Source organism: Agelaius tricolor, unplaced genomic scaffold (genome assembly GCF_023055355.1).
Source record: "Agelaius tricolor isolate 1412-34295 unplaced genomic scaffold, bAgeTri1.0.p SCAF_12, whole genome shotgun sequence".
Taxonomy (NCBI): Eukaryota; Metazoa; Chordata; class Aves; order Passeriformes; family Icteridae; genus Agelaius; species Agelaius tricolor.
The window spans coordinates 21,096,803-21,121,885 of record NW_027269272.1 but is presented as its reverse complement, the minus strand read 5'-3'; the positions used below and the strand labels follow the sequence as shown (position 1 = coordinate 21,121,885).

Genomic DNA, 25,083 nt, shown 5'->3' with positions numbered 1-25,083 from the left:
CAGCCAATAGTGTAGGATAAAAACAATCAAAATGAAAAAGTATTTGGAAAGAAAGTAATTTTCTGTGGTTTTCCTACATTTATTTCACGAAACACTACTACAGTATGACTGCCAACATTTGTGTTTATTGAAACCCCTATTTATTTCCAGATATGGGACCTCATTACGCTAATAGTATACTATTATGTAAATGTATTTTCTATAAATGTCTAGTATCTGTAAGTAGTTTAGTCTCAATGTCCCTAATGTAATATATCAAACAATAACTCATTTGTCAAAGAGAGACAGTTCATTAGTATTCAGCAATCATTTGGACAGAATAAAACAGCAACAGTATAAAAATTGATGTTGCGAAACTTAACAAATGAGGGAATAAGGAAAGTGTGATTCAGGAAATTGCAGGCCTGCCCTCAAGGGCCATTTTTAGGTCACTTGTCTGCATTTTAATATTACATCTGTTTTACAGAGAGTCTCCAAGTTATTAGGTTGGGAGGGAAGCCAATTTGCAACCGTGACATCAATATCCAGGGGGTTCAATAAATGGGAACATAACAACACTTGGGACAGAGTCAGGGTGAAAAGGTGTCACACTGCCAACTGTGGCATTGTAACTCAGTTTTGCAATTAAATTATTGAATGATATAAACCTTAACTTTTAACGTTTAAATATTGGGAGATTTGCTTTTGAAATCTCTTTGAAATCTCTTACCTTTTGAGACAAGAAAGAAGGGCATGTGTGTATGACCTAAATTATGGCACTTCATGCCTTCACTTTAAAATTCAGTCACTGCATGGATACATCCAGGTGTGGTTTCTCTACCTGTGGGCAAGCTGGATAAGATGCCAGCTCCACAATTTGATGTTAGTCTTCCTGCACAACTGTCAGGCATGTGTTATTCTCAGTTTCTTACATGGTGTTCTGCTTCTTCTCAAATCAGTAATTTCTGTTGTTCTCATGTGTGTGGGTCTGTCTTAACACTGGTTTGCATTACCTGATTTGTAGAGATACTGAACTTTTGCTGGCCCAGTTAAGTGAAGCATTTACAAGGGATTTCAAATTATCTGGAAGCACCTGGTCTATCCTTACCACTGTAAGGGTTGCTTGAATATGAGTCTCCTTTGCATGAAGAGTTTGAAGGATGCTCTGTGTGGCCTTTAAATGCCTCACTAGGAAAAGTTGGACCTTCCTCTCTAACTCACAGAAAATGTCAGCAGCAGATTTTGGGAATCTGTCTGTATTTCTCCATAATGTTCATCTCAGGTCAGAAAACAGCACTGGTGGAGTGAGTGCTGTCCTACTCTTCAGTTGTTTTTGCTCCCATCATTGTATTAAAAAGAAATGCATATTCTAAAACAATCCATTGGTTTTGAGATGGGATTTGTGCATGTTACTTTTAATTTGGTTTTTGACCTTAAATTAAATGAGCCAGATAGGTACTCAGGTACTGAGAAGTGGATTTCCTGTATGCTTGATCCAGGCCTCTATTGTCAGGCTTATTCATGAGGATGTATCTGTTAATTTGATTCAATATTCTGTTCCCCTGTTATTTTTCCTCCCAAAAGCACTGTAACCTCCATTCATCAAGTCTAAGATTAACCATCTATGGCTTTTCCAAAAATACCAAGAGCTACACAGTTGCTTTTGAATCAGAATTAGAATAAAACCTTCTTATAATGCTTTCTCTTTTATATTCAGCACCCTCATTTCCATCTTTCACAGCTAAATCAGGTTATTTAGATTACAGCAAGGTCTGAACCAACTCAGAAGAAAAAAATTATCTACAGAGCCTATTTACATTTCTTTAATGAAACACTACGTTGGCTCTGTATAAAAAAGATTTTTTTAAGACAAAAACCTGAATGTGATAAGCATAATACTATTGTGAGGTAAGGATAAGCCTAAGAGTGAAGCTAGTTTTTGAAGAAAAGAAAAAGATTGTTCAGAGCATGTGGGTGACAGTTAATTGGCATGTCAGTGGTCACTTTAAATAACACACAGAAGGGAATAGTTCCACTGTGGTATTTGAGACACTTATTCTGACCACACCACAAATCACCTTCCCCATCTCAAAGTGCAGCTGTGATAAGAGATGTAAACACTGGGCTTGTTCTGTGTTTTCCAAGCACAAAATAACCCAGGATCTGATAATTTTATTTTTTTAACTATTATTATTTCACAAAATCATGGAAGTAAACCCCAAATCTGAATCTACAGTATTTCATTGGCTGGTAGATGGTAGCCCAAATATGGCCCATTGATTTTCTCTCTAGCAACAATAATTTCCTTTCCATATGGAACACCCACAGAACGAATTTAAATAAAGCTGTCACTCTTTTTTATAAGAAGGGACTATTATCTGTCTGTGCATAAAGAAGGGAATCCTCCAGCTCCAGCTTAAGTCTTTGTTTTTCCAGCTTCTACTCTCATGATGGGAAAGATGTGCCTGCCCAGCCAATCTCCAAACCCAGGGAAAAAATTGCAATTTGATGCAGCCCATCCTTTTAATGGTGCAGTAATTGACAGAGGAGGAGGTTTCCAATATTGTGAGAATGCGACATGAAAATATCTGATACATGAGAAATAACCTGCCATTTCTGAGGTAGTTTAAAGCCCAGGCAGTTGAGAACAGATGCTATCTAGTGACACTCTTTTCAAAGCATCATCTCTGCTGACAGGCTGCTGTGCTGCTTTGGTGAGCAAACAAGAAGTGTTACAAGTGCAGCTGATGAGCAGGCACAGATTGTGCAGCGATGAGACTGAAGCAGTATTTATCTCTGGGTTAATACAATGCTGAAATATTAAAATCTAGCCTCATAAATACCTGTTGGAGATGTAATGAGTCACTCATCAGCAATCTGCTAATGGCTGACTGCAGCTATGAGGTGTGGATTTACAGAAGCCCTAGGATAGCCATGCTAATGACAGGGTTTTTAGTTATTATAACCTGTAATGTTTCTTAAGGGCAGTTTTGGAGTCTGCATTATCTCTTGTTACTGTCATTTTAGAACTTCTGGGGGTTTGAGCTTGTTTTTTCTTCCTTCCAAAAGACCTCGATGTAAGTACCTTACAACAACCTCAAAGATTTTTGCAAGCACATGTTGTTAATGATATGTACATCATTTTATACCAGTAGACATCAAAATAATCCTCAGCAGAGACAATTGTAATCCTCATTTCTTATGTGGGAATGATGAGACTTGGAGCTGTGATCTGCCTGAGGCTCAGGGGAGAGGATGCAGCTGACAAACCAAGAGAGGTTTTCCACCTGCTGCTGGAGAGATGCTGTGTATCCAAACATGCTCAGGCAGGGCTCTGGAACAGCTACTTATTTCTCAGTCATGGACTAATTGAAACAACAGAGGAGAGGAAAATCCAAATTCTATCCATGTACAGGCATGCAGACAGCTTGCACGTGTTACACTAGGTAGGAATTTAGCCCTAGTTTGACTATTGATAAAAACACAGTTCAAACTCAGAAATACTTATTTGCCTCCTCTCTTGAATGATATTTCTTACCTTCCAATAAGGGGATTAATATATATGCCAGATTTTGAGGGGAGTTCTTTGCACTGTGTTTCTGAAGCTGCTTGTGTGGTCCTGTTACGTGACCAGCTCAGAGCTGCTGTAAAAGCCACAGCTGCCTTTAACCCCAGGGATTATTGCTTAGTCACACAAAAATATGCACAAATATGTGTCTTTGTGTCTATCACAAAACAAGGCACACAGAACTGAAGACCAAGCAGGAGCAACCAGGTTATAATGACAGGGAAAAAACCACTGGTTAAAACAGAACTAAAACACAGCCTGGAGGTGCCTCTGGTAACATTTTTGACCTTCATCTAATTGGATCCAAACACTGAAGCCTGTGCTGGATTCTTCAGAAGAGTTTTTACCAGTCTTTCCCTTAAAGTTTAGCAAGCCAGGAAAATAAGGAGGTAAAAGAAATACTCACACACCAAATCCTTGCTTTCTTTGTGCTTTGGCCTCATTACCTGTCAATACAATTAATGTGATGTCCTTGGTTCTTTACAGTGTCAGAATGGAGGCAGGCCCAGACAGAATGGCTCTTCAGGTATTTCATATATGGAAACTTGAAAATATCAGCTTGCTTAACAACAAAATAGTTTGCCTTTAAAAAAGAAAAAAAAAAAATTAAAAGCCACCAACTCAACAAAAAGATAACTGGTAGTTAAAGTGTCCAGAAACTGTTCCAAACCAGGACAGCAGTCTATAACCTCCAAGGCCTGTTTGGAGCTCCCCAGCTGCTGGCAGACAGCTCAGTGCCAGCCAGACTCAGAATGTGCCTCTCCACCTTCAATAACAAATGATTCTCCTACAGAGCCAGCAAAGTCCTACCAATTGCTGCTGTAGATTAATGCAGAGGGAGAGTAAATAGGGCCTGATGGTCCAGCAGATGAAAGCAGAAGGCCCAAAGTGATAAACTGCACTTCTGGCATGGGAATATTTCAGTCACCCTAATCAGGCACTGTGCATGCAGAGTTACCCATGCTCAGCACCATCTCCTCAGCTGGAAGTCCATAGGAAGATTATTTACAGTGAATAAGACTTCCAAGTTGTTCATGTTTACAGACTTCCATCTGATAGAGCTCAGTGCATTACCAGCCTCCAACTTTCCAGATCTTGAATTTCCTGGCTGGTGAACTATTAAAATGCAGATTAACTAAACTTCAAACAGATTTATTGCAGATGGCTCCAGCAAAATCCTTTTGGATTACCTGCCTCCGGACATCATTTCCTAGTCTGTAGGGGTTCATTAAGGACAGATTTAAATGAGTTAGCTGGGAAAAGGCCAGCAGGAAGAGTATGCTGAAAATTATTCATATTATTATGCTTGATCTAGTGATATAGATTTACCTTTTAGGAATTTTCCAAGTTTCTCATTTGCAGTAATGAATAAGACATGCAAGCATGCCTCGTGGATCGTGGTGTTGTTTAGGAGCGCATTTCACAACCTCTGAGTTATTTGTGGCAGAGAGAGTCGCACGCAGAGAGCGCGGAGAGGAAAGACAACAGCCACAGTTCTCAGCTGCAGCAGCTCCATCTCCCTCTGAGCAGAGCCTTGAGATTCCAAACATAGCCATGAAGCATTTTGCTTTGTTTCTGTCATCTAACCCGTTTCAAAATAAAATTAGCCTGGGGGTTATAAAAACAAAAATAGCGATGTTTAGACTTACATGATTCACTAATTGTGCTGCCATTTGGTTCTTACAAATTGCCTCCAAAGCTCTGAAGTTTTTCTTTTTTATTTTTTTTTTTTTGAGATGTAGTTAATCTAAATTTATGCAGGAGCACTGTAATGACTTCTCCTTCAGACTATGAGGGGTTTTTAATCACTTTCAACATTTAGCCCCTGATTGGGCAAAGCACTTAAATCTAAGCACTTGGGTGCTCCAGCTCCTCGCTGAATTGGGGCTGAGGACTAAATGCTGAATTCTTGGCTGCCTCAGGTTTTTTAAGAAACTGGATGTGCAGCCCTGTGAACAGGCATAATTTTGAAGCTATTTAGCAGATGGGCACTAAACTGGGGCCCTGCATGCGTCTGGCAGTACCATTGGAGCAGCAGAATCCAGGGTCTCTCTTGATCTCAGGTACCTCCCTTGCTTGTGCCACTTAAATGGCACCATCTAGATTTCATTCTCTACTTACACAGGCTAAATACAGTGCTCTTAAGTTGTTTGAAACCACTTTCCACTTCAGATCTCTAAATGTCTTATTCATTACCACAAATTCAAAACGTAAGGGTATTTTGACAGTGTCAAGCACACAGTCCAAGTACTCCACATAGCATCTTGATCCAATTCACTTTGACTTCAGTGGGTACAGAAAACAGTTTGGAAGTTCCATCTATTTCCAAGCTGAAGCAGTGTGTTCCGTTGACAAGGACTTGCCAAAAAAGCTGCCAAGCACTGAGGAGTGTTAAGGGCTTTGGACTGACTCGTGCGTGAGCTGGCTGTAGTCTAACAGATACAGTTCAGATATTGAACCCTGGCCTTCAGTGATGAAAATTCAGTGTGTTAAGAGTGACAGCAGCTTGCTCTTCTGACTAGAGCTGACCCTCACACCTGCTTCAGCAGTTTTGTATTCAGTCTCTGTGTGCTCAAAACCAAATTTCCTACCACGTTTCCCTCTAAAATGTGCTCCTTCACTGCTGCAAACAGATGTTTTTGCAGCTACACTTGTGCAGGTTAACAACCACAGTAGTAAAGTGCATGTGGGTTTTAGATTTTATCCCCTTGAGCTTTCATAAATGCTCTTTTCAGGCTCTAATGGCATTGCTGATGTGTGTGTGCAGGTGTCAGTTGTGTTGAAGTATACTGGCAGGCATTCATGGCTGCACAGGATTGATGAACATGGTAACTGGGGGTTGAATAGCAGGTGCTGCAAAACTACCCCTTTTTCTTTCAGGTTTTAGTTTTCTAGAGCTCTTTAACTGACTGCAGAACTATTCAATTGTATTACAAATACAGCCTTTTTTTTTTTTTTTTGTGGCATTATAAGCATAACTATCATGATTGCAGTTTTAATCTGTCAAGGATTTTACCTAAACATCCAACAACAACAACAACAAAAAAGTTTTCATTAGAGGTATTTTCAATAATGTATTTTTAATCCTGAATGGCTGCAAATAGGAGTTCTTTGCCAAATTCTGTCTGGTAAACAGCACGAATGTTTCATATGCTTCTGTAGCCACTCTCAAAAGATGCTGCCAAAGTACATAATGCATCAAAGTTTGCACTGAAAAAGGAAAATCAATCAGGTCAGATACTGTTTCAGCCTGAAGCTTTTTTGGATGTTTTCTTGCTTTCTGAAAAGGTTGGGAGCCATTTCCTCTCCTGGTTTGGGAAAACTTGCAGGACTGATCCCTGCTCTAATGGTTATGTGACCCCTGGAGAATATCTCTTTTACTTTCAGTGAATGAAGAACAGTAGATACATAAATGTCAGTAGGAATGGACAAGAGCTACTAATCAGAGTTAAATCTGGTCTGGTTGTGTAATGGATTGTCAATTTTGCTGTCCCTAGAAAAAAAATAGCTAGGCACGAAGGGGAGTTTTCCTAGAGGGCAGTTCATGACAGAAAATGCAAAATTCTTCAGAAAAGCCTGACCTGTACTTCTAAAGCTTTATTGAAATCACATCGACATCCTTTATAAAAAATTCCTTTTTCCAGAGAGCCATTCAGAGGATCTGAAGCACATTGTGCACTCACGTTCCAGGTTCTCTAACCTTCTGCAGTAATTGGCAGCCAGCCTGCTTCAGGATGAAATTTATAAAGCACAGAAGTCTCCCATATGCTGCCCTTTTAAGGAAAGTCTTCTCATTACTGGAAAGCATGAGCACAGTGATGGTAAAGTACTGTAGGGATCATTTATCAATCACACTCTCTGCAAAGCTGCAGAAACTAGAGAACTAGAGAAATTAGACAGCAAAAAGCTCTATTTCTGTCATCTTCATCTCCCTATTTTCACCAACACAAAAAATTTCTGGTGCTTTGTGTCTCTGAGTTTCCAAATTCCCATTCAATGAAGTATGGCACAATTTCCCTCAATTTTAGCAGTTGTCATAGCCAAGTGTATGTACTTCTTGTCCTTATTTTGGTGCTATTGTGTCTAGGGGTAAACCTTATGTGATAACCTGAATAATTCCTACTGAAATGTCCCTGCTGTCCCTGGGGTGGCTTTGACCAAACGATATTCATTTTACTTTGTGTTGTTTACCCACTTTTTAATCTTTTCTGTACACTCTCCCTTTGAGCAACTTATCATTTTCACTTCTCTTGCGAGCTTATTCCCATTTGTTATTCCTTTGTGCTCCAGATAAGAAAGACACACTGTGACACCTGTGTTGTGTAGCACCTTTCAGATGCTAAGCAAGTGCTGAGCTCATTTGCAGAAGGATCACTTTTGGCTGCTCTGTGGCAATGCAAACCTGTGATGGATTTAACTGGGGTGGAAGTGGAGAAATCTTAGATGTTGTTATCCCATCTTCTCCCATTTCTTCAGAGGTTTAGCAGTCTTCATTTTTTTCTGAAGCTAAGCTTTCTTCATCATGTGTTTATACTCTCTGCCTCAGTTTTATTGCTGCTGGGTTCACAAGCCCCTTTCCTTTTAGTCTTATTGGTTAATTTAACTGATCCTCTTCCCCATTACTTGTTGGAGTTTTAAATGAGGTGCTGACCCCATTTTTTGTGGTGTTCACTTCAACACCCTATCACCAACGTGATCCCCAAAATCAAGAGCTCATTTGCTGTGAACTTTTGAAATCTTCAGGTCATGAAGGAACTGTCTGATGAGAGAAGCAGACAATCATAAGCAAGGGACAAAATTCAATAAACAGCATCCAATAATCTCAGACAAATACAGCTGTCAGCTCTGTGTTGATGAACCTCAGACGTATTCCCAGCTTCTTGATTTCCCCTTCCTGACTCTCAGCACTCTAATTATTGGCAGAGTGAGGTTCTTACTTTATCTTTCCAGCTTCTTTCTATTCCTAACAAAAATATAAATGCATTCCCAGTCTTCTAATATTTCTTTTGTTTTGGATTATTCTTCTCACTAAATAGTTGCAGTATTCTTTCCATTTAATGAAATGGTTTCAGCTTTCTCTCCTGTTTAATGAATTGGAAAATTAGCATTGAATGAGACTAGTCCATGGCTTTGGTCTGTAGTTTAGGAAATCTGTGAGAAGGAAAGGAAACACTTGCAAAGGCTGTCTGCAAACTCAGGAATGGTCTTCATGTTGCTTTTTATTTAGAGTACATGTAAAGAGCTTAGTAAATGAAAACAGATTCAGTTCAGCAGAAGGCAATGCTGTTGAAATGCTAAAGCTTTTTTTCCCCAGACTATTGTTTTTCAAAAATTACTTTTCAAGCAGTGATTTGAATTTTTTTTCCTCAAGTTTACTGCCATTTTTCTTCAAATGTGCCTATATTTATGGCTAGCAATCTTTAAGATCTCAGACGGTTTTATTTAATTTACTTAACCACACATAGATTTCTGCATTCTGGCTCTTTTGTTGTTCTTAATATAGAGCTAATATGCCAGTATGAGGTGGCCATTAGTGTTGCATTGTGTCCTGCTAAGTGATGAGATTCTGATTTTCTAATCTACACTGGTGTCTAAAGGTCACTGCAACAGCTCAGCTCCCCAGCACCACAAGAATCCGTGTTTTATGGATAAGTCCATTACATGGAGTCACACGTGGGATGAACAGGCAGTACAAGGAGGCTTTATCAGCATTCAGCCCCCAAGGGCTGTGCACAACACAGGAAAATCCAATTAGAGCCACAGGGAGTTTTTCAATCTCTTAATCGGCATTGCAGCACTGCAGATGGATATTATTGCCCACTACTTAAACTTTATTACTCCATTTTTCTGTCTGTAGCCCTTCTCCCTGCCAACCCACCTTGAAGAGATGGCAGGCACAGCCATATAAAACTTTTTATGACCTTGGCATCTGCACTGTTTTGTCGCATGAAAGATAAGTACAACTGTGACAGAGGAGCCCTGCAAGGATTAAAGCTGCCTTCACCAGGGCAGGCTGCTCTGCCTCCCAGTCTGGAGAGCCTCACCTGCCCTTCGTGACAGAACGTGCAAGACCAACCTCCTGTTGAGGCTAAAGCTTTCCAAAGGAGAGGCAGGATGATTTGGGATGAGGGAGCAGGTGCTGGCTGCATCCGAGCCCTGGTTTGCACAGAGGTGCAGATTCATTGTGTGACCTTGCATTGAGTCACTTGACTTCCAGTGTTTCAGCTGTGCTATAAAATTGACTAAAAGCAGGACTTAAACCAGGCACTGCATCCTGGGTAAATAATAGGCTCAGGGAAAACATATAGGAGGAGGGGATTATGTTTTTGTGTCTTAAAATACCTTTCCTGACAGAGGGGGTGGGTTTGCCATGGACGAATAATCCGTTAGCATAAATTACTGTTATTTTCAGTGGTAGCTTACCAGGTATATGTATCAAAGACTGATACAGTCTGCTTGATTTTATGGTACATTAACTTTGCCAGAATGCATTTATTATATTTAAAACCTACTAGGTACCTGCAGTGGGAACAAAGATTGCGTAATTATTTTTTCTTTAGCTTGTGGGAAACCAAATGCTTTGAATATAAAAGATTCTAGGGGTGAAAAGTTCATTCAGTTCACCCCCCCCCCCCCCCATAGGGAGCGTACAGACAAAAGGAATCTGATTACTAATTTGAAAACAGATGAAAGGAACCAATATAGTGATGAAATAACTTCTACTTCCATTTCTGCCCTTTGTGTTATTGGAAACGGTAAATAGATGAAATAATTGAGCTGTGAAGCAAATTTTACATTATTTTATAATAAGCATCTTCCCCAATCAATTAATCACTTTGGAATAGCTTCAGGTTTTGATTTCAGAACCTCTATGTGAGATTTTGTTACAACAGCAACAAAGAGTAGGAAATGTCCCAACGCGCAGTCCCTGTTTTAAATGAGGAATGCTGAGTCTATTAAATTAATGGAAATATCTTCATTAAATTCATGGGCTTTGCTGCTTCAGAAAATAATAATTTGCTCTGGAAAGCATTGCAAAATCCCCATGAGCACATTCATAGGTAAGGATTTCCATTTTGCATGGCTTTCCCATACAGGTCTTGAATGTGTTCATTCTTACACCCCAGCTCAATTACTTTATTATCTGATCTCTCATCATTTATATAATAACTGTGCCTCCTTATTCTCTCTGGTTTGTACACTGGTCAATACCTTGCCCTGTATGGGGAGAGAGTGTCTCTGTGGATACTGTGGTGTGCAGAAGGCTCTCTGATCTTTATTTGTCAGCAATGAACAATAATGAAATCCATTGATTCTGATATCAAAGTATATATATATTACAAAAAAAAGAAAAAAATTAAACTCACCACTACATTTTGAAAGCAGAGAACACCTTCCTAGTTCTACATTTCCTCCTATGCTTTGAACAGAGTAGGGATTCAAATTATACATATTTAAAATGTAAGAAGCCTGGAGGTCCCAGGCAGCAGCAGATTTTACCTGTCCAGCCACAGCATTTTTTCAGTCCACAGATTTTTTAGTGCATCGAGCCTTTTCCCCATTTTCTGTATCTATTTTGGCATAGCTCTGGGAAGAGGGACAAAGGTAGAAGGAAGCATAAACTCTCCTACATGGCCTGTTCCCAGCAGCTATCAGGCAGTGATTTACAGCATTAAAGTAAATATTTTTCATAGCTTGCACAGCAGTGTTTGTGTTTAGCCACTTTTAGTGTGAGATATAACACATTGTTGACTGTGATGAATACACACTGGGAAACAATAGCTGGGGCAAAGCACAGCAGTATTTAAAAAGGCTTTAGAATGAAGCAGCAAATACAGAATTGAAAAAGTATGGAGAGGATTGGGGAAAAAAATCAGTTCAAGGTTAGATTAGATCCACCCTCACAGAGACTGTCATAGCTGGGCATTGAGTTATTGACAGCAGAGGGGAGCACAGTATTCCAGCCACTGAAATGCTTTCAAGTGTTTTCCATAATGCTTGCTAGTCTTTCAAACCTACAGAAAATAATTTCAATTTTGAGAAAAAAGAAGGATACAACAGAAGTTCTGATTTCCATCCTAGAAAGAAATACGTTGTCTTAAAACTTCTGAGACTAATTCTAAATATTTAGGGACTTATTCTATGGGGTTTTTTTTAAATCACATGATTTTTCCATTAGAATTAGCAAAATGATTGACATGTTCTTTGCATTTGACTGATGGATCATTGAAAAGAAAAAGAACATGTGGTACCTCTTGTTCTGATGGAGGAGAACAGCAGTGGCACACAAAATAACATTAAATGAAATGGCAAATCATTGAGCCCCTCCCTTTCTACAGTCTGCAGTCAACCCATCATTGCTGTTCCCAGCAGTTAAATGAAAAGAGGTGAACTCTCCTTCTTCAGTACTCTCTCCTGAGTAAAGCACAGGAACACGAGTACTTGAACCATCAAGTGATGATCTACACAGGTGGCTACAAATACAAAGGTTTGCACATGTTAACATGCTAAAGTTGTGTTAGAAGCTGGGAGATCATATAAAGATTAATCAAGGCAGCACATCAAGTCATTGTACCCCACTGATCCTCCCCTGAAAACAGCTGGTATTTTGCTAGAAGTACTCTGCCAGAAAGGGGACGTGATTCAATATTGCAGCATCAGAGATGCCTTTGTTAACTGCAGCAATCCTCAGAGTCAGCAGAATTACTGTTGAGTATAAATACATTTTCTGACAAATCTCGAGCAGACTAAGAATGCAGTCCCTTGCAATCAGCAGATGTGCTTTACATTCAGTAACTTCGTCAGGATGTTGCTTTAGATTGATGGTAATTACTGATGTGTCATTTGGGGTGTGTTGTTGAGCAAAGTCCATTAAAACTCAATTTGTTTCATCAGTTAGCACCCAGCTTGCATTATGCAGTATGTTCAAAGAACATTCCCACTGGAATTGTAAAGGTGGACATGAGGCCGGGAAAAAATCTTCAAAATGCAATGGCACAATAATTCTGGTTTTCATGGCTGTGGTCTACCCAATCCTATTTCTGGCCTTGTAATTCAGAGCCAGGTTCTACTCCTTCTTCCACTACAGCTTTCCTCTATAATCTTGGCCTGTCACTCCTCTCTTTGTGCTGTCTCCTTGTTCCTATAAATTGAGTATTGCTATTAACTTATTATTCAAGGTAAGGATAAAAACATAACGTTCTGTAAACCATCCTGATTTCCAGAGCAATTCAGGGCAGTGTTTAAATGTCATAGAAAAAAGAACAGTAATAGACCATTTATATTTTGTTCCCTCAACCTTCTCCCTTAAGGAGCAGATCGTGACTGAAATCAAAGATCTTGGGACTTGGGTCTGTGTGTGCCATATGGAAATGTCTGACTGAGAGGAGGGAGAGGTGGCAGGTGTTGTGCAAGGAGCAGCTCCAGGAGAACACAGTGTCCTCTATCTGGCTACTGCAGCATTTTTGAATTTTCTTTTTTTTTTTTTTTACGATTATGATGCTGCAACAGCATTGGCAGAAATCTGTTCCTCTTAGTCTACTGAAAAGCTGTGAGTTGAATTGGTTCAATAAGCCCCTTTTTTAATGCTGTTTTCTCTTCCCAACTTCTCCTTTCCACATGTTGATTCACTTCCTTTACACAAACACTAAGAACATTCTCTGCTACCTCTCTAACATAGTCAAGCCCAGGACTGTGGTGAGGTTTTAAGCCTTTTACAGTAACAAACATCTAAAATCACCTGTTAATACTTGCTGTCTGCAGTCTTTATTTTCAGATGAGATTGTCTTTAGTCCTATGAGTCCATACCTCCTACCTTCAATTCAAGGACCTGAATGAGATTTCCATCCTGTTTCCACAGCTAATGACATTTCTTGGATGGGAGTAAAATATTTTCCCATTGTAAATAACACAGATAGCATTGTGCTGTCTGTGCAAAAAATACTGGGTTTAGTGACAAGCTTTGAATACATAACAAAATCCCTTGAAGGCCCAAATTCTGTGACTTTTCTCCCCTTGAGTGTCTCTTCCTGTGCAATTAAGGAGGCTGTTTTCAGTTACTTAAGAGAAATAAGTGGAGGAGAATAGAGCCCTAAGAAATGAACATTAGTTATCCCAAAAGGGACCTAGTGAGAATTGAAGCTTAAAAGGGTCTACACAGTTTAATTCATGTACCATCTGTTTTTGGGAAAATTAGCACAGATTAGATTTTCTAACTCATCTGAGGCTAAGAAAGTGCCTTTAGAACCTGTAGTATTTGCTTAAGTATTAAAAACAAATTAGCACCATTTTAGTTACTGTGTGAATCCTGTGCATATCAGCTCCCTTTGGAGTAAGCCAGAAGAATTGTAACAGCAGAATAGCAAAGTGATGCCTCTCAGCCAGCCCCTCCTTGTCATAATGTTCCTTAGCTGCTTTATGGAAATGTTTGACATTCTTGTGTTCTTCTGAGCACTGTTTTGTTAGCTGTGACCATTTTGTATAAATCCAGTTACTGCTCGGGGCTGAGAATCTGCTCACTGTGACCTCTGACTGGTGTTCCTGCTCTCAGATTGGCTGTAAGGGGGTGTTGTAAGCTTAAAGACATCTAATTTAATGCAAAAGTAACAGAAGAATATAACCCTCAGACTCGAAGACTGTGTAATTGCATTGTATTTAAGAATTACATTATAATTACAGGACAGCTTTAAAAAAAGAAAAAGGGTTACATTTTAAAATGCATGACAGAAACATGAAATAATTTAGGTTTTCTTGGTTCAGTTTTCCCCACTTTGCCACTTACCAGATTTCTGATGGCCAACAGGTGGAACCAGCCCTGGTGAATGAGGCTGTTGTGATACTCTCCAAGCAGGCAATATTGAACACCAGGCTTCCTGCTGTGGACCAAATATAGGGGCAGTAAATGCAAAGTTAGCATCTTTAACAGTGTATTTACCTCAGCTGGACTCCGTTTTTCTTCCACTCTATTTGTTGCAAAAATCTTTAAATGTAGGGCAGTCTCAGTTATTGTGGGCTGGATGGCCTATGTACACACATTTTTCTTTTCAGAGACTTCCAGGCTCTTACTTCAGCTTCCAGTCATCTCACACACTTAATCATGTCACATGCTTAGTTCTGTGAAACATCAATTATTTTTTGCTACCCATTAAATATTACTTAGTTGAGACACTTTGTTGATGCTGTATGTTTGATGCTGTGCCTATGAATGTAGTTACTAATGTGATGCTTTTATACAAACCTCAAAAGATGAAAGGGCTGGAATTATACCCTTGGTTTGAACTGGCAAGTTTTCTTGACTTGACTAGAATTGGATTTAGCAGAGCAATGACCCTGGTCCATCATTTTCAGATGAAGTTGGGGTAATGCACAGGATACTCCCTGCAGAGTAGGAGGAAAGGATGCAGCATCCAACAGAAAACTGGAGCTCTGCATTTAATTGAGGTTGCAACAACCTTTCAAAGAATGCTCAAATTGTAACTAAACAGAGTAAAAATGTGAGCAAACAAAGATTTTAGGTTGGTACTGCAAATAGTACAGGTGCTTTTGTGCTAGTACTGGTTTGGAGAATGGAATTTTAGTTGGTGAAGCCTGGTTATCAACACGCTGATAGTACCAGTCTGTGTGTGCCCATGTGTTGAAGCATTTTCTACTAATACCTCAAAATAAAGGTATTCCAGCTTTGCTCTTGTGGTACCAAGAAGTGAAATTCAAAAGGACCACAAGGCTTGTTCTCCTGCTACTCCAGGAACCCACTGGGAGCTAATCGGCGATTTTTCACAGACGACATCTAATCTATAAGTATAAATTACTTTTCACTCCTATTATGCCTTAATTGAAGAGCACCAATGTGAGACTGCAATAGATGGAGCTTCAGTAATTCTAGCCTCAATTAACTTTGTGTGGATTTGAGTCTTTCTTCCTTCCTTTTCCATGGACTAAGGATAATTCTCTGACATCTTGTATTTATTTAAATTATTGCTAGAAAAGTTAGGGGATATGCATGTGATAAGTTATTCTATAAGACAATTCTGAAGACATAGGCAGGAGTTGTGTGTATGATTTATAAATTAATACATATCTTTTATGTCCTACTGTTTTGTTTAACAGCTGTACCATCAGCAGTAGCCAAATCCCTTAGGATTCTGCTGGGGAGGAAGAGTTTAATAGCAATCATTTTTTGGGTAAATGGCAGTTACCATCTCTGTAACAGCTACCCTCATCCCATCCTTGACTTTTCTTCAGCTCCCTGCCTTTAAGACACAAAATGTGTGTTGCAGCAGAATAAAATCACAGTGAGGAAATAAAACACCTTGCTGTCTGGAATAGGAAATTCAGACACAGCAGAAAGCAAAAAAAGTATTCTAGGAGAGGCAGGATGTTGTGTAGGAAGAGAACAGGCATATGGTGATGCAGTTAATTCTTAGTTACTTCATATTTTACCAGAAGTGATATATATTTACCAGAAAATTAGATTTGATGCCTCTATCTGGGCATATATGCTCTTACAAATGTTTCTGGTGTTCAGCTAATAGCAGTGAAAACAGCATAAGAATCCCACTAGCACAAGCCTGTGGATTAAAGTAGTTGTTTACAACACATTTTTGTTACAGACCTCCCCAAGTTTTCCCTCGTGGCCCAGATAGTCAAAAAGCATGTTTGTGTTTGCTTTTAATTGGTTTGCTCCTCTGAGAGATCTTTTGCCACTGATAAAAAGCCCACGGACTTTGAGAGGTCAGCAGGTATGAAGTGGAAAGCCTGCTATGTTTCTTAGCTTTCCCACTGTTGGCCAAAGTCCTTTTCTCTAAATATTCATATTCCCAGCCTCCCTCTCACTGAGGTCCCAGTGCCCATGGTGCTGCAGCAGGGCAGGTGCAGGGTGGTGGCACAGGTAGGACAAGGAGATTGTCACCCCCAGAGCAGATGGACAGGTTGTTATCACTGGGGTAAAGATATTGCCACATGTTCCTGAGGATTTGTTAAGGAATAAATGGAGGGTGTGCCCCAAGTTTACTTCAAGGAGCACGGTCAAAAGAGATAGAAATCCACATGAATAACAGAACTCCAAGAGTGATGCTGATGCTGCTTGAATAGGATTAAGCTTTGCAAATAGAGAAGGGAAGAGGAAAGGGGAAGGAAGAGAGAAAGAAGGAAGATAGAAAAGTTTTATTTCTCAGGCTTTCTCAAAACTTATTAAAATTCCCAGTACTGTCTTCACTGAGCAGGCCACACAAGTCAGATCTTGATTATTTAAGTCTGATGTGTTGTGTAACTCACACATTCAAAAGCAAGGCAGGATTTCTGTGACCTCTACCTGTATTCTTCTGTTCATAAAACTTTCCTGAATTGAATCTTATCTCAACAGTCACACATTCCAAAGGCCTCTGGTTGTGATTTAAGAATGCAAGCTGAATGGAGTTCTTCATAAATTGGTCCAATGGTTAATCTTTTCTTTTTATTTTCAAATAAGGAGATTTGAGTTCACAGTAAATTAGCACCATAATTTCTGAGTTCTGATTGAAAGACTGCACTTCCAAATAGCTGCTAGGCTTCTAACTAGTGATTTGCATATGCAGTTTTACATGAAGACTTTTAACTTCCTTTTCATCAGCTCATGGAATATATAGTAGCATTGATTGGACCCTCATTGCAAATCTCAATCCTGGGAAGAAAAACCAAAAATTATGGTGCTGTCCCTCTAAAGTATGAATTTTCCCTTCTAGTGAAATTAAACCCATCCTTTCTCTCAATTACCACACAGTCAAAACTCTGAGAAACTGCATAGTATTATTGGGGGAAAAAAGCATTAATATGGAGCCAGAGTGACCATTATAAAGTAAAGATGATTTCCAGGCTCAAGTCAGAAAAAATGTTCTCTGGCATGTAATAATCAATTAAAATATATTACCTAAAGGATGTGATCTGCATGCAGTTCTAAGTAGATGCACATATTACACAGCTTATTACACAAAAAAAATTTCTCAGATATTTTGGGTAGAAAGATCTTCAAGTCCCATATGGGCCATCTTCAAATAAAGAACTCATTTTGCCCAAATCTTGAATGAAAATGGAAAGCAGAGCTTCATGGGGTCAGTTTTCATCTTTAAAGCTTTGCACATGAAGAGCATTGATAATTGTCAACTCTCCTCTATAAAATCTCTTCTGGGTTTGTTGCTGCTGCCTTGAGTTGTAGCATCTAAAGTGAAAAGTTATGGAATATTTCATGAAAGGCCAGCAAATCTCAATGGCTGAAATGCATTCTGAGCTTGCTACTGAAAATGGGAGTGCTGAGAGACCATAGGAGAGGGCAGATTTTTGGTGCAATGTGCTGTGGGCTGCTTCACTTTGCATATTGCTCTACTTGAAGTAAGTGGGACTGGAACAGCTGTGCACTCAATCCTGGTGAAGATAAAAATCTCTCCCTCGGGGCATTGCTTGCTTCTGCCAAGTAGGACAGTCAAGTGTTGGATTTGGCTGTGGACTTTTCTGTTCTCTCATGTAGCCTTTCCTTTCCATTTGGGCTTTGGCTGAATATTTTGAAAGGATCAGTCCATGTTTGATTTTTGGTATTCCACACATTATCCTGTAAGATTTTGGTTTGTCCGGGCTGTCTTTCAGGGATGATTTTATTTATTTTTTTGTAAAAGTTCTCAGATTTTATAAGAGCACTGCTAGTGAATTACTTAGTAATACAATGTTCATTTCCTGTGAAAACTTTATATGCAACTTATACTTTTTAACCAAAACTTGAGTTGCCCTAGAGCATGACCCAGCCACGTACCAGTAACTTTGATTTTTACCTTGTGGAAGGCATTTAAGCAGATGTTCTTTGATAGCAGTAGAATTTCTTGGGTTTTTTTTTCCAAAATGAGAATGTTTACAGATATTGCTACTTTCTGTAGCAAACCCCATCTTTTTTCTTGTATTTTTCAAAGAAAAGGACACATTCAAATCAAAGGTACTCCAGCTGCCTCTTGTGTCCACCCATGCCATAATGTCAGTCATCAGCTCTTAAGGCTCACTTCTCCTTTCTAGTATGTGTCAGCACATATCACTTAAAATCTTGTAGAATTAGTATCTGCTGCTGTATTTCTGAGACTGGGCTCACCTCCTCCTTTTCCCTTTTGCTTTTAGAGTGAATCCAGAAATCTGTACTAAAGATCTCAGCTCGTGGACTGGCCCCATTGCTTATAGAGCTCTCAAAGTGTCTCTGAGGTTGTTATCAGACTTTCCTTTGCCTTCAGTAAAGACCATCAGTAACAAGTTACTGTAGAGCTGATCTCCCCTGTGGCTGTGCTGGGGCTGGCAGGCACAGAGCCCCTTGGATCCCTGCTCCCTCTTTCAAAGCCTGCCCCACACCACGACCCTCTGTGCAGCCCTGGGATGGTCACAGGACAAGGCTGAAATATCAGTATCACACACACAGAAAATACCCAGAATTTGAGAGCCTCCCCACAACTGTCCCGACGTGACAGAAAAGGCAGAGTGGGATAGAAGCATTGACAATGGGAAGGAGAGGCAGATACAGATTTTTCAAAGCACTCTCAGACTTTTATCGTCCCTTTACTGAAACTTAAAGGCAGAGTCACCCTCTTCTCACAGCCTTCAGAGAATGATGGATTTATAATGTGTTTCAACATCTACAGGATGCTTAGAATTGTAGAATCATAGAATGGATTGTGTTAGACCTTAAAGATTATCCAGTCCAACTCTCTGTCATGGGCAGGGAAACCTTCCACTATCCCAGGTTGCTCCAAGTCCCTTCCAGCCTGGCCTTGGACAATTCCAGGGATCCAGGCCCAGCCACAGCTCCTCTGGGTAACCTGTGCCAGGCCCTCACCACCCTCACAGGCAAGAATTTCTTCAGATATCCAGGATATCTTCAGATATCCACTGCTTTTGTAGGTTCCAGTGATTTCACTAATATTAATTCAAAGGATTTAGTAGGGAGGGATGTTTAAAATTGCGATAGTAGACCAATGCTGAAATAGCACATCAGAGTTCATAGACCATCACAGACTTTCTTCCTTGCATACTTAAAAAATGCCAAATGATATAATTGGCAAGCTTGTGTATTTACTGATTCAGCCCTGTAAATTGCTTACTTTGGTGAAATGAAGTCAATGACCAAGGAAGTCACCATCCCTGGAGGGATTTAAAAGAGTGTAGATGTGGCACCTGGGGACATGGGTTAGTGGCTGGCTTGGCAGTGCTGGTTAATGGTCTTAAAGATCTTTTCCAACTTAAATGATTCCATGATTCTGTGATTCTTGGGTCTGAAACAGCCAGGAAAGGGTGCATCATGATGCAGCATGGTAGTACACACATTTCATGGAGTTTAGCTAAAATCTTGCACTTCTGAAATCATTAATCTCATTACTAATATGTATGTGGTAGAAAGCTACAGGAACAGACAAGAACTTTGCTAATGCTGCAATCACGTTTCTGTATACGGAATGGATTTCATACAAAACACCTGCTTGAGCAGCACTTTCAGAATTCTGGCTTGTCTGATTCTCAAGCAGAGGTACACTGCAGATGTCTGTAGAGGAATATTTTTCATCCACTGACTAGTTCATATTCTCCTACATTTTTCTTATGGGAGTTCCTAGTCCTTTTAGCCACCTTATCCCCTATCCATGACTAAAATAAGCCATTAAAATTAGGAAGTGCTGGTCAGCAGAGCAAGGAGCAGTATCCTCTGCTTCATGAATATCATATGCACATTAATGCTCACAGTGCTGCTGCCCATGTAAATCATTCAGATTACTTAGCTGATGTGAATTCTAGAGAGATGGCTAAGATGAAAACAAATGTGCTCTTTAAGTTTAACCATCTCTCTTAAAATTTGCTTATCTTGCTCACATTCCTATAGTTCAAAGGGCAGTGGAAAATTTCAGTACATGGCAATTACCATTCAATATTAATAGAAGGTGTTGAACTAAAGTCCTAAGCAATGAATCCAGAGGGAATACAAATTCTTTCCTCAAAAACTACTCAGGATTCTTCCACTATGCATTGGTGCATTTATACTTGTGCAATCTAACATTTGCTTTTAACAAAATTAAAGCTGGCATTTGACTGCACAGGGAATTGTAACTGGAAACCTAGCTAAATTATTATAACACTTGCCTAAACAGGTGGGTAATATTAAAGTCTGAAGTGTTACTGCTTTCAGAGACACAACTTTTGGGAAAAGCCCTTTACACATGTCAGACCAGCTTCTATATGCTCTTGTGCTTTATTTTTAGAGTAGCATTTGTTGTTGCATATTTTCTCACAGGCAGATATTTTTGTGTGTGTGTTGTGCCCAGCAAGACATTCTGCCCCTTACTTCCATCCAGCCACGAAGGTCACTGGGCCATCCAACACTCACAGGGACAGAACTCATTAGAGGGCTGGTTTGGGTCTCCTGGGATGTGAAATGGCACTTCCATACCCACCAGCCTGCACCTGGTCTCTCACTGCATCACTGGGTTCTAGCAGTCCCTTACATTAGGAAAAAAATCTGTCTTGGCCTCCCTCACTGCATTAATTTGAATCTTCAAATTAGGCCAGAGCATAAAATAATTCAAACTACCTAAGGTTTTCAGCTAAATATTTTAAGTTTCCCAAGTCCATTATTTTATTTACTCTTCAAAAATGCTGGAATCATATTAGGAAAAGATTCATCTGAATGGCAAGCAGAAATAATTACCCAGGCAGGTAAGCCTATAAAGCATTAAAATTTATCTTAATACAAAATAGAGGGTCTGGTTGTGGCAGTCTGCATATTTGTCTAACAGACATGTAACAGAGAAATTGTCCAAATGAGCTTAATAAATCTCTTTCTTATACTCACAAAAGACCACATACTCACTTCCATAATTCTATTAGAGTCTGCTCCTCTGAAGGAGATAAAAGAAGAGATAACCTCTCCATTCAGAATACAAAATAGCAATTGTTCAGCTGATGATTGGAATATTTCCAGTAGAAGAACTTAATTATGGAACAAAATTAGCTCAATCTGACCTTTTTAGAGAATAATGCAAAACTAAGTTTTTTGCAAATGTCTTCCTGGAATAACTGAAATAAGGAATAATTTACTTCCCTCTTTTTACAAGAGCAAAAGGTGGCAGAATATGATAGCAGTGTTCTTGGTGAGATGACAGTCCAAAGATAATAATGAGACAGTATGTGCAGAAAGAGATAATATATTTTAATAGACCAGCTGATAGTTTAAAAACAGAGAAGCTTTCAGACACACAAGACCTTTGCAGCAAGAGCAGGTTTCCCTCAGTGACTCAAAATTGCAAGCTTAATAACTAGATGGTGTAATGGTTGTGTCATAGGACTGCACCAAAATGTATGGCATCTATATCCATTACACACTGAAAGCTCCTCTTGGGATAAAGACAAAACCTATTGTCCCAATCTCTGCTTTATCTCTGTGATAAATAGGAATAAGTACCTGCACCCACAGACCAACAGGCTGGGGATGATGCTGGTGTTAAAGCATTTCCCTCCAGGTCTTTAGTTCCATGCATTTATCTGTATTGAGGCACTCCTCACTAGGAAAAAAAAAACCAAAAAAAAAAAACCAACCACAAACTGGAAAGAAAAACCTTATCTGTTTTATCAGTCCCATCTCTGATTTCATGACATTCTGAATGCTCCCAAGCCATGCTGATACCACTGCATACAAGAAAAAAGGCATGAACAGGTGGTGATATTAACAGCCTTCTTATGGTTCTGAAAAATGAGATAGAAATGTTTCATGTCATGAAAGTCAACATCAATCATCATCCATCTTGTGCAGATATGGAAATCAGCCAGTGTGGTTCTTGCTGAGGAGGTGTGAGATATTTCTTTTGCATCAGAGCTGTTGCTCTGGACACAAGTCATAATTTGTTTAATATAGATGAATGAGGAGAATATAACTAACACTGCCTTCTTTCCCTTTTTTTTTTTTTTTTTTTTTATTAAACTGAAAGCTCCCCCTCCTGGCACATTCCCTGAACTGAATGCAAGGTTCCTGACACCTACTTTTAGCAGGAGATTCATGAAGATTCTTTAAAAGTAGTATATTTATAGTCTCCCAAGGATTTCCTATTTCCCTGTCCAGCTATGAGACTTGATATAATGTGACACCAGGGGTTTGCCCTAAGGCTTTGTCTGTAATTTTAATCTGTTGCTTTTCCAGGCAAAGACTTATGGTTTCTACTTTGTTGCATATCATACAGAGTAAAGGAAACAACTTTTTCAGAAAGTTTGAGTGTTCACATTTGTGTTCAGAGTGATCAGTGTAGCTCAGCTATAATCACACCATCTAATTTCCTAATAAATGCCTTGGAATAATTCTGAGGAATCTCCTGGATCTCTTGGAAGGAATGCTGCAGCCCTGCTTGAGAGCAGATCCTGACCAGGCTCAGGGCATCTGAAAGGCAGAGAAAACAAAAAAGCAAAGAGGGATGTGTTTATGTCACAGTTTTGGTAACTGCTGTAACTGCTCTCATCTCATTGCTGCCTGTGCTAGGGACTGCCAGTCCCTCTAATCCCCTGAATCAGTGCTGGCACTTCTGTGCTTAATGTGATGAACTGATTTCTCACTGCATTTCCACAGCCATACACTCATGAAAGAGGAAGGCTTCCCAGAGTGTACAGCCACAGGATCCTGTAGTTCCCATAAATTCCTACATTTTAATTTTGTTACAGTCCCTGGTACTATCCCTCAGCTCCAAGCAGGCTGGCAAAGGCAGTGACACTGGTTAGGGAGCTTTCATTAGATTTGCCATCGTATTCAAAGACATCATCTCCCTGTGTCCTTAAAAATTATTTATGGAGGATGGCATTTTACTGGAGCATGAAGCCAAGAAGGAATGTTCCTGTGCAGGCAGGACTGTGCTGGGGCCATGCTTTCACACAGCCATGCTCACCAGCCCCCTGGCCACACAGAGCAAAGTGAAGGAGGGTGAAGCAGAGTAAAATAACATCATCACGATCTCAGCTCAGTGCTGAGCTGTAACAGTAAAGTGAGAATGAATGAATAAATGAAGTATAATTATGTCTTCCTTTTCTAGGCTTCTCCTGAATATCAAGGGGTATTTTCCTCTATGGAAGTGGTGTTACTTTGCTTTCTATGCAGTTAGGTAATAAACATGGCAGATTTCAGTTGAAGAAGAGTGGATGTTTTAAAGTCTAGCATAGAGTAACAATTCACTACAGATACAATGAATGAAGCATGTCTATTAGACTTGGTACATTAGGTCTGGAAGTGGGAGAATTGCTGGCCTGGCACCTTATGCCACTTTCCTCTTCCCTCTCTGGTTACAAAAATCAGGATTGACCTACACAAACAAAGCTGCTCGCCCTAAACGGAGCAGAGCTCAGCTGCTGAGGCAGTGAGGCCAACGAGCTTCCAGTGCCATTTACAGCAAAGAAGGGCTGTCAGTTTAACTGTCTCTATGCACAGGGCAGAACACCAAATGCAGGCTTGCCATTTGAAGCCAAATCAGAGTAATAATGAAGTGAAAAATGACACATTCATTATATCCATGAATATAGGTACACACATGCACCTATCTGTATTCTTTTTAAATCCTTGCTATACAGATATATATATACATACATGTGTCTTCTTAGAAATGTCTTAAAAGCTGCTTTTATTGTCATAATGAAAGAGCAGGACTCCTTTGAGAGCCATTTGTCTGCAAAACTACTGTAAACTTCCTTTGAGTAGGCTGTCTGCACTCAAGAGAGTTGAATCAGTAGAACTTTGACGAGACTAGAAGACCCACTGATATCTAATTAATGTGGAAATAATTGTTGTAATCGTTGCATTTCTCTACAAAGCATGTACTGAAAAGCACTTACACGATTTAGTGAGCATCAAATCAGTTTGATATGCAAATGGAGGTATGGACTACTTCATAATGCTGGTGGTATTTAAACATTTGTTTATTAAGCTGAGAAAATTCAAAATGTCAACAAATGGGGTCCAAAAGCGATGTCTTTTATCAACAGAGACTTTCTTCATGTTTTTACTGTACATCTTTTAGGCTCTAATGACAAGAGTAACAGCAATGCTAAATGTGAAGTGACTGCTGGGAGTAAAGTGTGGATCAGTTGTTCCAGCACCTGACACATTCCAACAGTTTTCCTCCAGGAATAAAAGGGAGCAGTTGTGGTGCTCTCCAGATTACCCCCAAGCTCCTACCTTTTTGGTTTTAAGGGGTCATGGAAACATTGACTTCATCCACTTCACATAGATTCAATTAACTCAGGTTAATGGCTATGGGATGGAGCTCAGGGACCTGAGAGCTGCTCCCATTGTTCAGCCTGGCCTGTCCTGTAACATAAGCTGCATTTTTGGGTGGAGAAAAAAGTAAAAGACAATGAGTTTCCAGGGCAGGAGCAAAGAGTCCACAGGGAAGTGGATTCATTGCATCTCAAGCACATGCAAAGCTGCATCCAAGTACAGAAAAGCAACACAGACTTGATCAAATTATGTACGGATTATCTGTTTCCTAAACTTCTAGTCTTAAAATCAGTACAATCCACAA

General features: G+C 39.6%; 1 protein-coding gene across 10 annotated transcripts in view; it reads left to right on the top strand.

The window, feature by feature from the left end:
* NLGN1 (neuroligin 1) overlaps positions 1–25,083 on the top strand; it is a 426,523-nt gene that overhangs the window by 390,018 nt on the left and 11,422 nt on the right. The window lies entirely within an intron of this gene.